This window comes from Dreissena polymorpha, chromosome 2 (genome assembly GCF_020536995.1).
Source record: "Dreissena polymorpha isolate Duluth1 chromosome 2, UMN_Dpol_1.0, whole genome shotgun sequence".
NCBI classification, from domain to species: domain Eukaryota; kingdom Metazoa; phylum Mollusca; class Bivalvia; order Myida; family Dreissenidae; genus Dreissena; species Dreissena polymorpha.
Genome location: NC_068356.1, coordinates 83,618,721 through 83,630,671, shown reverse-complemented (window position 1 = coordinate 83,630,671; position 11,951 = coordinate 83,618,721). Strand labels below are relative to the sequence as shown.

The 11,951-nt window shown below is 34.2% G+C and overlaps 1 protein-coding gene across 2 annotated transcripts in view; it reads left to right on the top strand.

The window, feature by feature from the left end:
* LOC127867858 (major facilitator superfamily domain-containing protein 6-A-like) overlaps positions 1 to 11,951 on the top strand; it is a 43,102-nt gene that overhangs the window by 6,916 nt on the left and 24,235 nt on the right. The window contains exon 1 of one of the 2 annotated variants that reach the window (XM_052409350.1): positions 7,286 to 7,478. The exons of the other annotated variant lie outside the window; for it this stretch is intronic. The gene's annotated coding sequence lies outside the window, so the exon portion shown is untranslated. Of the gene's footprint in view, positions 1 to 7,285; positions 7,479 to 11,951 lie in introns of those variants that run through there. 2 annotated transcript variants of the gene reach the window in all.

Below are 11,951 nucleotides of genomic sequence, written 5' to 3'. Positions count from 1 at the left end.
AACAGAATTTACTATAAATAAAGATATATCAGTTGACCAAATGATACAGTTTATCAATGTTGCAGTTTGTTTGGTATTTGTGTGACATATGTTTAATATTAATAATTGACTTATATATTTTTTATTAACGGGCGGATGACCATGGCTATGCAACTTTAATTGATTTTTACGAATAACACATTTGGCGTGTCCTTATACAGCTTCAAATTCAAACTCTATTGTTAAAAGAAGCAGACATTACCATAATTAGTTTTGTATATAATCCGTTTTCCTATATGTAGGAGAATGTGTAGTCGGATTTAAATGATTTTTATTGCTTGGTTAACCAATTAGTGAGTTAAGAATTTGAGTCGCGCTCTTTGAAAAAGGGGCTTAATGCATGTGCGTAAAGTGTGTCCCAGATTAGCCTGTGCAGTCCAAATATGGTATTGAGGTACGACACTCTCCGCCTTGACTGGATTTTCTTTTAGAAGGACTTCCTTTCAACAACAATTTCCATTAAAGCGGAAAGTGTCGTCCCTTATTAGACTTTGCGGACTGCACAGGCTACTCTGTGACGACACTTTACGCTCGTTTATTAAGCCAAATTTGTCCCAGAGCGAGGTTCATATATCTATGTGAGCGAGCTATTCATTCTGAAATCAGATAGGAGGGCTGCAACAATAAAATAATATGTAATCGTGATGCTCTGTTAAGTTTTCCCTACATGTTAACATAATTGAATTATGATGTATTGAATTGAAAATTATTGTACTTATTTAACTACATGATTGATAATTCATAAATGCAATTTAAGTTGTTGTATACTCATGTCAGGTCTATATTTATGTTCAAATAAAATTGCTTAATATAAATTGTCACAGAGATGTTAATTAAACTAATTAATTTACTACTTATGAATTCAAGTGTGTTTAGATATAAAAACACATGTAAATTTATACGCATTTAGAACGAAGTGACGTATTTGCGTTGAATAAGCCGCATAGACGCATTTGCTCATGCTCATAAAGATTTCAAAATTCAATATTTATTTACAAGATTTCCAGGAAGCCGATGGCCCACATGGACATAATTATAGCACATGCAATATGATACAAACATATAACTATAAACTTATATACAAATAAAATCATATACAAAAATTCTACTTCTTTGAAAAAAATGTTTCACAATCAAATATACATGTATTTTATAGTGATTTTTTTTGCTCAGAGAAGTTGATTTTTGGATATAATTACATGATTTTTCATTCAAAATGATGTTTTTACTAATTCTTATCATAGCCACATGCTAACCACCGTTGATTAATACGTACATGAATAATTTCAATCAATACGTACGTACAAAATATTAAAGAGCAGTAGTTATATTGATTGGCCCTTTGTACGTTGACGGCAGGCCAATAAAGGACGCGTAGGAGGGACTGGATGGACTTAAGTGCGTAGTCTGGAACTGCAACGGATTGAGCGCAGCCAAACGAGAGGACCCAGATTTCCTTGCCATTGTATCACAGTATGACCTAATTATTTTATTAGAATCATGGACAAGTAAAGCAAGCAAACTCGAAATATCCGGATACGATTGCCACAATTTTATAGGAAATATAGACATAGGCAAGCTAAGCGCAACAGTGGCGGTATAGTGGTATATACACGCAATAGCATAACTAGTGGCATATCGGTTGTTAAAAATGTTCATGATACAATAATATGGCTTAAACTAGATAAATCGTTTTTGAACAATAACGAAGATATATTTATTGCAGCGGTATATATATGGGGTAGTGATTCTCCGATGGCCAACTTGATAGATACGGACCTGTTCGAAAGTCTCGGTAACGATATCAGCCATTTCCAATCGTTGGGCACAGTTATGTTAGCTGGGGATTTTAACGCTAGAACAGCGTGTAAAAGTGATGCTATTCTTTCCGATGCATACATTTACGATATTGACCCCGACTTCTATTTAGCTGAAAGCACGTTACCAAGATTTTCAATGGACAAGGGAAGTAACTCTCAAGGAAATAGTTTACTTGATTTATGCAAGGCCACGACACTGAGAATCGCTAACGGTAGACTGGGCTCTGATTTTAGCATTGGTAAATATACATATTTTAATACTCATGGCGCAAGTGTCATCGATTACCTGTTAATAAGTGAACATCATTTTAATACCGTAGATAACTTCGTTGTAAACGATTTTAACAATTTCAGTGATCATGCCCCGTTGTCTTTCAATGTAATATGCAACATGCGAGTTACAGTAGAAGAACCATTTATATGCGAGTACGTTAAATCATAAAATGGCGGGATGATGAAAAACAGCATTTCCGAGAGGGATTAATAAACAGGGCCCCGGATTTTAACGATCTAATCCAAAGCCATATCGAACAAAGCGACACAAATACTGACACCATTGTAAAAAAATCACCAATATTGTAAGAGATGTTGCTGACCCATTATTTATCAAGCACGTTAAAAAATCCACAATTTGAACGACACACTATATCGGGTAGCGATAAATGGTTTGAGCAAGAATGTAGGGAAGCGAAACGATCATATAAAGATGCATTGTATATATATAACAACTCACTTAGTGATACAGATAGAGTAAAAATGTGTCAATTAAAACGTACGTTTAAAGTAATCACAAACAATAAGCGTAAGGCGTACAATCTCAGACGCTCTAAACAATTCGAAGATCTTAAAGGGGCCTTTTCACAGATTTTGGCATTTTTTAACTTATTCATTAAATGCTTTATATCGATAAATGTAAACATTGGATCGTAAAAGCTCCAGTAAAAAATCAAGAATAAAATTTAAAAAAGGAAAAGAACATTGCCCGGACTAGGTTTCGAACCAGTGACCCCTGGAGTCCTGCCAGAGTCCTGAAGTAAAAACGCTTTAGCCTACTGAGCTATTCCGCCGAGTACACATGCGTGTAGTATTTTAAACCTTATATAAGCAATCTTCGTAGTTTCACAAAATTTAACGACAAAAACAGAACTCTCCAAATTATTCAATCGTTTCGCGTTGCAACGCTTTATAATTTTTAGGTTTTAAAATCGTCAAAACATGCATATAATTGTTATATTAGATCATGGTTAATGTTCAGCATTACTGTTTCCTCACAAATATCATAACTAAAACGAAAATTTGCGAATCTGAAACAACTTTTTTCAATTTTGTCAATTTACCAAAGCGTGAAAAGATCCCTTTAAACGGCACAAACCCAAGGACTTTTGGAAGTACTTTAGATCACACAATCCATCAGGTTGTACTAGCAACACGTCATTTAATGACTTTAAGAATCATTTTCAGCAAATGTTTTCAAATTAAAATTTTAATGATAATGCCAACTCAGAAGATTTTAATCCAAACCATGACTTCGACAATTTTGACAACGTATATGGGGACTTTGATTACCAAATAACGTATAGTGAAGTAATGAAAGCTATTGCCGTCTTAAAGAAATGTAAAATCACCTGGCGTAGATAAATTGCTTACCGAATATTTTATAGAAGCCTGTGATATTTTGGCGGGTTACATTACAACGATTTTTAACATGATTTTAAATACAGGCAAATTCCCGTTATCTGGACTGAAGGGATTATACTCCCTACACATAAGAAGGGTGATAAATCCGACCCTAGTAATTATAGAGGCATCACCTTATTAAGTAACTTCGCAAAGCTGTTTACATGTGTACTCAACCAGCGAATAACAACATGGTGTGAAATAAACAATGTTATATCTGACGCGCAGTTTGGGGTTAGAAAAGGCAGGTCAACAATAGATACGGTTTTCATACTCCATTCAATCATCAAAAATATGTTAATATGAATAAACGATTGTATTGTTGTTTCATAGATATGAAACGTTGTTTTGATTCTATATATTTAAATGCACTGTGGTTAAAGTTATACAAGTCCAATTTAGACGGCAAAATGTTGCGCATAATACGCAGTATGGACCAGTCGGTCAAAGCATGTGTTAGACATTTGAACACATATTCGGAGTATTTTAATATAGCATAGGTGAAACGCCGGAAGACCTACAACAGTCTATCGACCGTTTATATGAATATTGTAATACCTGGGGTTTGCAAGTTAACATTCCAAAAAACAAAATTATTGTTTTCCGCAAACGCGGAGCTATCAAACGTAATGAGCGGTGGGTATATGGTAACGAAAACATAGACATTGTTAACGATTTTATTTATCTGGGTGTAACCCTTAATTATACAGGGAACTTTAATCTCAAAACTAATACTTTGCGTGGTAAGGGCTTAAAAGCACTCAACGTATTGTAAACCAAAGGTAGCTTTGCAGTTATTTGATGCTGTTGTATCTTCAATTATCACATACTCGTGTGAAATATGGGGTTTCTCAAAGTGTAGCGAGTTGGAAAAAATGCTCCTTAAATTCTGCAAAGCTGTTCTCGGTGTCAGAAAATCAACCTCAAGTGTAGCCGTTTACGGTGAACTTGGTAGATACCCGTTGTATATTAACAGATATGTACGTATCGTAAAATATTAGTTTAAAATAACTAGAAGCGAAAACATTTTTTTACGATATATATTGGAAGATGGTCTAATTGCCGTAAATGATAATAAATTGAACTGGTTTGGGAAGGTTAGGGACTTACTATCTAAGTACGGATTTAATAAGTTTGGTCTATTAACTCACAAATCAACAAGGTTATTTTTTGTCTTTGTTTAAACAAAGAGTTATCGACGAATACTTACAAGAGTGGAATCGAGATATTAAAGATAATAGGGTACTAATTGTAAACAAAGCAATCAAAACAACATTTTCGTTTGAACCATATTTAGAGACGATTGTTTCAAGAAATTTAAGAACAGCGATTACGAAAATACGCATCTGTGCTCATAACCTGAGAATATAGACTGGAAGATATGATAGATTAGAACGAAACTTGCGACTCTGCCAATTATGTGACAGTAATGACATAGAAGATGAATACCACTTTTTGTTAAAATGTTCTAAATTTGCCCAAATTAGAGAAAACTACATTAAAAACTTTTATAGAGTCAGACCTAGTATGTTCAAACTCACAATATTATTAACTACAGAAAATAAAAAAGAAATGCTAAAGTTAGGAAAATTCATTTCAGAAGCACTAAAGATTCGCAATCCTTATACCAATAATAATGTATAATTTATACAGTGTATTTGTTTTATAGTTTAAAATGTATATTTTTTTTGAAAGTTTTGAAAGCAAAGTATGAGAATATTTAAGAAGCCAGTCAACGCAAAACGGAATTTGAATCTTTGTTATAAATAGATATATGTTTTCTGTTTAATGCAAAATTATTAACCTGGCACTCTAATCCGTATAAAATCGATACTTATTAATTTATAGATATTTGATACCAAATGATTGTTTTGTAACTTGTTTCATTAATGTCTGTTAAAGGTATAACTGTAAAAGATATCATAACATAATCATTAAGCCTACTTATTATGGGTTGAAATCCCAGTCCAATTACCCTTTTCGACAATTAGCTAAATGGCTGGAAAAACAATTTGATAAACTTGAATAAAAACTCTTATAAAAAAAGAAAATATATTTTACATGTAGATGATTATTAACGGAATGTTATGCCAGCTTACGAAATTGAATGACATCAAAGGACACCCTGTCGACTATTGCCGAAGACTAATGAGTCACTGGTTAATAATTTTGCATTATACCACGATTTATAACAATGACACATTGTGCACAGCATTCTCGACAGACTGCGTTGTCTTTTTGTTATATCCTCTTACAACCATTTTCGGATCCCCTAAAGGGATTTCCAGCAAAGACATATCAGCTATACTCAATACATGATATTTCCTTTTGTTGAATGACAAGAAAACAAATCATTTCGACAAAGCAATGTAGCTTTTTTGTAGTTTACCAACACTTAATGGCATATGTTTTGCTCCACATACAGAACTTTCCACAATGTCTTAATTATGTCAAACTTGATACTAGGAAATATGTCCTACTCTTAAACAGTTGTTATAATGAACTTAAAACGTTATAACATATAATAAGGTGGACGTTAACGTTTAATATTTATTAACTGTGACGGATCTTGAATGGGCAAATAAGTCCATCTTTTTTCTTCGACGTCCTGGTATACATTGTTAAGGACTTTGATGCCATATTTCCAGTAGTTTGTGGTTATAGGGTTTTGAAGCTTAATTGTTATATGTTTCTAAAAATTAGTTTAGAAAAAGATAACTAATTTGTTAAAAAAAGTTTAAAAAAATAAAAGTAACCAGTTATACAATTTTGATTTCTATTAAGTATTGATGCAGATTAAAGAAGACCCAGTTTTGTTAATCAGTGTTTGTTGTACAATACACTATTAGCACGTTTAGAGCAATGCTAGACCTCTGGTTCTATCCATAGTAGCAGACAAACACATGTTTTGAAAAAAAGTCAAATATTTCCATTTAATTTGCTCGATTGATGAATGGTAGAAGTTTGGAATGCTAAGCACAATACTTTATCAAGATTCCAAAATTCAAATAAATAATGATACCGTTTTTATTGTTGATTCGACATTCTAGTAACTATTTGTAAAAAAAGTGTGTGCGAGCAAACTAGTGTCGGGTTAAACACCGTATGAAATGACGTATTTCCGTGACTGATAAAAAAAAAGTGGTTATTGAAAAACGGTAGTGGGTAATACCATATTGTTATATCATATTCATGTCGATCAGTCATTTCAGATTGAAATTTCATATAAAATGCTCTATAACTTCAGTCTCTAAATACAGATAAAAAGTTATTAGAATGCAGGAGTTTACGTTTCATTTTCAAAAATGTCTAGGGGGAGGACCTTCAACCCCCCCCCCCCCCATTGCAGGAGGGGATATCTCCTCCCGTCGCACATACCCCCTTCGCCACTTCTTTTGATCAATAATAATCGTTGATGGTAAAATTCGCACACACCCCTTTTCAAAACCCTGGCTACGGGCCTGATTTGTTATAAAGGTATGTATTTTATGATTGGTGCTAGTATAACAATTGACGCACTATAAACTGTTAACATACGTAAATTAATATATTAAGCAACCGAAGATATGTTAAATGGCTTGCAATTATGTCATTAAAACTTAAAACAGACACGCATTAAATACAGTGACGTTTATATGCGACGTAACAAACCACATCGATTTTATCTGTAACTTTACAGCAAGGGACGTAACCATGCGTGAAGTTCAAAAAAGTTTAACAGTGAAGTGTTATATCGTAGGTTACCTGGGGGCTTTCTTGTTACACGTTAAGCTAAGATGGGCCGTGTGTACGCATATCCTGTTTGTATCACGTTTTCTACTTTAACCTGGTCGCGTTAATATCAATATTGTTGTTGTGTTGCAATGGCCTACTACTAGTGAATCGGGAAATTTATAGGATTATTAAACGTTTTTGAGACGACCGATTGGGATACTAATTCAGGTACTGGAGATCCGCTAGCTGGCTGTGATATTATAACAGTTAGCAGTTTTCTTATAGAGATGTTTTGAAATAATGTTGTGTGGTTAGGCGTTTGCTGGCTATTTACTAGGTGTAGAATCCATCTTCAGATTAGCTAAAATTTGACACGTATATGACGTTATGACCGTGAGTATTATAACTCCGCTGAATGTAACATTAGTAAGTATTCCCCTTTGCAGTTTTTTATATGTGATATACTATACTTTAACTTGATTAATAAATGTCAATACATACTGCTTACTTATAGGCGATTGTAAACATTCTCGCATGTGACGTGTTTTACCGTGTATGTAATCATACTATATGAGCTGCATTCACAAGGAGTTATTATACGCATTTTTAAATATTTTTACGTTATATACTATAATTAAACTTGACTAATAAATGTAAATCAATACCGCTTGATTTAAGAATGCATTTATCACTTTGGCTAGTTAAATTTTTTTACAAACATACTGCTCGTGTATGAGTCATAGCATTATATTTTAGCCTCGCCCTTGATATGTGCGCAATGTGTCAGTGCAACAAACATACCGCTCGTGTATGACTCAAAGCATTATATTTTAGCCTCGCTCTTGATATGTGCGCAATGTGTCAGTGCAGATTTGCCTTTGCAGTCCGCACAAGATAATAATATACACCACTTTGGCCCGTATATAAGACTTGCAGTCCGCACAAGATAATAATGTACACCACTTTGGCCCGTATATTAGACTTTGCAGTCCGCAGAAGATAATAATATACACCACTTTGCCCCGTATATAAGACTTTGCAGTCCGCACAAGATAATAATATACACCACTTTGCCCCGTATATTAGACTTTGCAGTCCGCACAAGATAATAATATACACCACTTTGGCCCGGATATTAGACTTGCAGTCCGCACAAGATAATAATATACACCACTTTGGTTCGTATATTAGACTTGCAGTCCGCACAAGATAATAATATACACCACTTTGGCCCGTATATTAGACTTGCAGTCCGCACAAGATAATAATATACACCACTTTGGCCCGTGTATATTAGACTTGCAGTCCGCACAAGATAATAATATACACCACTTTGGCCCGTTTACTGTGAAACCATTTATTTTCGTCGGCACAAAATTTCGCCCTTTTCATAAAAATGACTATTTCGTCCGCTCTTAAATTCGTCCATTTCTGGTTTTGAAAAAAACAAAACAAAAAACGTCCGATTTGTTTGTAATACATGTAATACGCGGTTGCGAAAACATTGTGCTGGGGAAAGAGAGGTGCAGCACTTGGTAGTCACTTGCAGGAGGTGGGCCTTGTTTGGCATATGCCAATTAGCAAGTCTGTTATTTTAGGTGATAGTAACTTTCCCTTATCATTTTATGTCATTAACACGTTCTTTGTTATGATTAGCGGATAAGTTGGACTGAATAATCGTTAACAAGTGTTTAAAACAACGAAACCAATTGCCAATTAGTCTTTTTCCATTACTATCACGGTCAAACTGATTACAATCTTACCTTTATCGGCGCCAATTAGAGAAGGTGCGAACATTATGGGTTATAGTTAGCGTAAGCAAATTATTTTGGTCATATTTCATTAAAGTTTCAAGCGTTTTGCATCGTAAATATTTGAAACCAAACAACCAAACACAAATCAAAATGTTCTTTATTAATTTGTAACAAAGCGCATAATATATTTCACACATCGTCATATTTTAATTGCGTTTAATAGTATTGTCTTTAATCCGGATTCGCCGCGTGTAGGCTGTATAATCTGCAACACCCCTGAAAAACACAATACACACAATAGGTAATAAAGTTGTTTACAATTAGCGCTAATCAACACTATTATACCTAAACGAAGTCGACGCATTCGATACAGCCTTATTGCATTCGCGTTTTACAGGAAATGTCAGTTGTCAGTACACTGTATAATGAACACCCCTTTGTGTCAAAACCGGATTTAACTTGAGTGTGAATAGTCGACTGTTTCATGTTCTTTGTATCAATACCATCTGTGTATCTGTATTATAAGTATACCAGTCAACAAACAAGTTGTGCGCTTCCGCATATGGGTATTCGGACGTTCAAAAAATTGACCTACGGTTTAGCGTTCACGCCGTCGAACGCATTAAAGCAATATAACTCGTTTTTTTTTCACTATTTCTTTATATGCAAAAAATACTAGTGGCTTATAACTTACCTTGCAATCTTTTTTTTCTCGCATTTTGCGAGTGTGCGAATGTTAATTTCGAGCCGTGTGTATATGCGTGGATTACGCTGGATTTAAATGCCTCATGCCTACGGTAATTCAGTCTTATTTGTTTCAAATATGGGACATGATTGTTCGTTAGGATCTTGAATTCGTCCATCGGTCGAAGGACGAAAAACGCGAAAAATAATGTCGGACGAATAATAATGGTTTCACAGTATTAGACTCACGCTAAGAAGAGACTTCCTTTAAACGCAACATACCATACAAGCGGAAAGTGTCGTCCCTGATTAGCCTGTGCGGACTTCACAGGCTAGTCTGGGCTGCACAGGCTTATCTGGGACGTCACTTTACGCATTCATTAAGCCCCGTTTTCCCGGAGCGAGGCTCATTAACGTGAAAATTCTGACAAGGAAAAATGCGCTGTAAACCATCAGAACAGAACAGAATATTTTATTTTAGCTTAAGCATACAGCTCATCGCCATAAACATACATATGCAATAACAGCATGCGTGACAATTATATACAAAACATACATCCTTTTGAGGAAAGATCAATTTAAAAAGTAATGACATACAACATGTTTTAGTGAGAATGTCACATGGATGGGGTTAATACAAAGTGATCATGTCATGTTAACACGAAATTTAATAATTGTTACAAATACAACATTATTCTAAGCTTAATGTCTTTGTGGAAGATATATCATTTATACTACACATATAGCACATCTTCTCGTAGCTTAAAGCATTTTAAACAAAAAATGGCAAGTTTTCTTAACACTATTTTGTTTGAACAATTAAGTAGTTCGATAAACTTGAACATACTAGGTCGTGATCTGTAATACTTTGGAATTAATGTATTCCTAATATCGGCATAATAAGGACATTTAATAACAAAGTGATATTCATCCTCGATATCATTGAGGTTGCATAAAACACATTTGCGTTGATCTCTGACAATGTTCTGGTGTCTACCCGTTTCAATTAATAATTTGTGAGACGACAAACGTAATTTAGCAATAATATTCCTATGTTTTTTATTTTCAACAATATCAAGATACGCAGATCTTTCGAATATTGGTTTCAATTCTTTATATAAAATCATTGAACTAGATGATGTGACACTTGTATTCCAGTTAGTGATATACTGGTCTCGTAATCTGGTTTTAAGTAGCGGTATTAATTGATTAGAGTTCACAGATTCGGGGAATAGCCATACATCGTTAAAACCGGTTTGGTTTAGAATATTCCTTACTTTCGATGACCAATTGTTTGTGTTATTTTTGCGTTCAATTTCTAATCTCTGTGATAATAAAATGTGTTTAAGAATACAATTACCCTCTTTAACAGTATATAATTTCAAAAAGTATTTCACGATCCTGACATATCTGTCTAAATACAAGGGGAATCGACCAACTTCGGCATATAGCGATAATGAGTTTGTTGACATCTTAACATTCAATATTCTTTTACAAAATTTACGATGGACGCGCTCAATGTTTTCCGCTTTCATAAATCCCCATACCTCACAGTTATAGTTTAAAATTGATGATACATATGCGTTAAATAAATTTAACATGATATGTATAGGTACGTTCATGTCTTTTGTGAGAGTGAACAAAGAATGCATCGCTTTTAAAGCTTTGCCATACAATGTATTTGTTGCGGACGCAAAAGATCCACCGCTTGACATGACAATTCCAAGGTAATTAAATTGTTAACAATTTCTATTTCTTGACCTTTATATGTCCATATTAATGTTTTACTAATTGTGCCACCTTTTCGGAATACCATGACCTTTGTTTTTTCAATGTTTACCGTTAAATTCCACTTATCGCAGTAGGTTTCTAAATTGTTTAATGATTCTTGAAGACCCTCCGGTGTTTCAGAAAATAAAGCCGCGTCGTCAGCGAATAATAATAGATATATCGATATTTGATCTAGTGTAATTCCGGCGTTTATTCCATTTTGCAAACCGAATTCGATGTCGTTAATAAAGAGGGAAAACAATATGGGCGAGGTTATCTCCCCCTGAAATAAGCCGACGTTACTATTAAATACGTCAGATAATTTACCCATGTGTTTAACCTGTAATTTCACTTCATCGTACATGGATCGAATAAGTGTTAATAGTTTACCGTCGATGCCCACATTAATCATCTTACTCCATAATTGGCCGCGATTGATGACGTCATATGCTTTCCGGTAGTCAATATAACAACAGTATAGCTTACCTTTATT